Genomic DNA, 1,063 nt, shown 5'->3' on the forward strand with positions numbered 1-1,063 from the left:
AAGTGTATTAAACAGAAGTTCACGACAACCAACCCAACATTCGTTGCCAATTGCCTACAACTAAACATACTTCGGTTGGATACCCTGTTACTTTTCAACTGATCCTCCAACATGCTAAATTTAAAATACTGAAGAATGGATTGTTTATGACTTATCAGTATAGGCACATCCTATCCATTCTGCAGGCTTCCTGACCTTCAACACACATGCCACTACAAGTGACTGATGCCGGATCCTGCAGTTTCCTACACGTAGGCAGGCTGTTGTACCCAAAAGGAAGGAGTTGCAGGGCTGTGGCCTACAGGACAGATGGTCTTCTGTTCGGGACAGGCTGATGCTATAAAACCCAAGTTAGCCTCAGGCTTTCTGGGTGACTCTGGGCAAGTCACTTCACCTCTCTACTCCATTCTCCATCCTAAAAGCAAGCACGATGCTTATCTACTGCAATTCACTCACATTTGTGCACTCCAATCCAATAACTCTATAAAAATGAAAGAATGCTATACGTAACTTTAGGACGTTGTTGTCATGACCCAAAGGCATGATTTTGTGTGTGCTTCGGCACCAGAATTATCCCCACCAAGTTGCAGCTTCATTGCATGGGAGAGTTTCCTGTTGCAGAGGAAAACGCCGGTGCAGGGACGAGTTTCCCGCCTTTCTGCAGCTTCTTTTGCAGAGTGCATTGCTCGAGTTGCAAGAGGAATGCACGGTGCAAAAGAGTTCCCGCCACCGGTATGCAAATTCGTTCCCCATTATTGGCTAGTTCTAAATTATTCCCACGTGGCGGCTAACGATTGGCCTGTTAGCCGTATAAGAGGCTTGAGCAGTTTCCGCCCAAGCCGAAGAGGACTCCACATCCATCTCGTGGGGACTCTGGGTACACGGCAGGGTAATAGAGACCCTGTGTGAGATTCAGAGGAGCTTGGCGACCTGATCCATCGCCCACCTCTTCCCGTCTTCGAGTGCAAATTTTATAAAACGTATCTACGATTTCGACTTTGGTGGCGCGTTCACCCAGAGCATCCGGAGCTCTGTTCCGTGGAGCCTAGCAAACTCCATGTGA

At 47.8% G+C, this 1,063-nt stretch overlaps 1 protein-coding gene across 4 annotated transcripts in view; it reads right to left on the bottom strand.

The window, feature by feature from the left end:
- Positions 1-1,063, bottom strand: part of CUNH1orf123 (chromosome unknown C1orf123 homolog) — a 17,004-nt gene that overhangs the window by 8,196 nt on the left and 7,745 nt on the right. The window lies entirely within an intron of this gene.

The sequence above is a fragment of the Alligator sinensis genome, unplaced genomic scaffold (genome assembly GCF_000455745.1).
Source record: "Alligator sinensis unplaced genomic scaffold, ASM45574v1 scaffold172_1, whole genome shotgun sequence".
NCBI lineage: Eukaryota > Metazoa > Chordata > Crocodylia > Alligatoridae > Alligator > Alligator sinensis.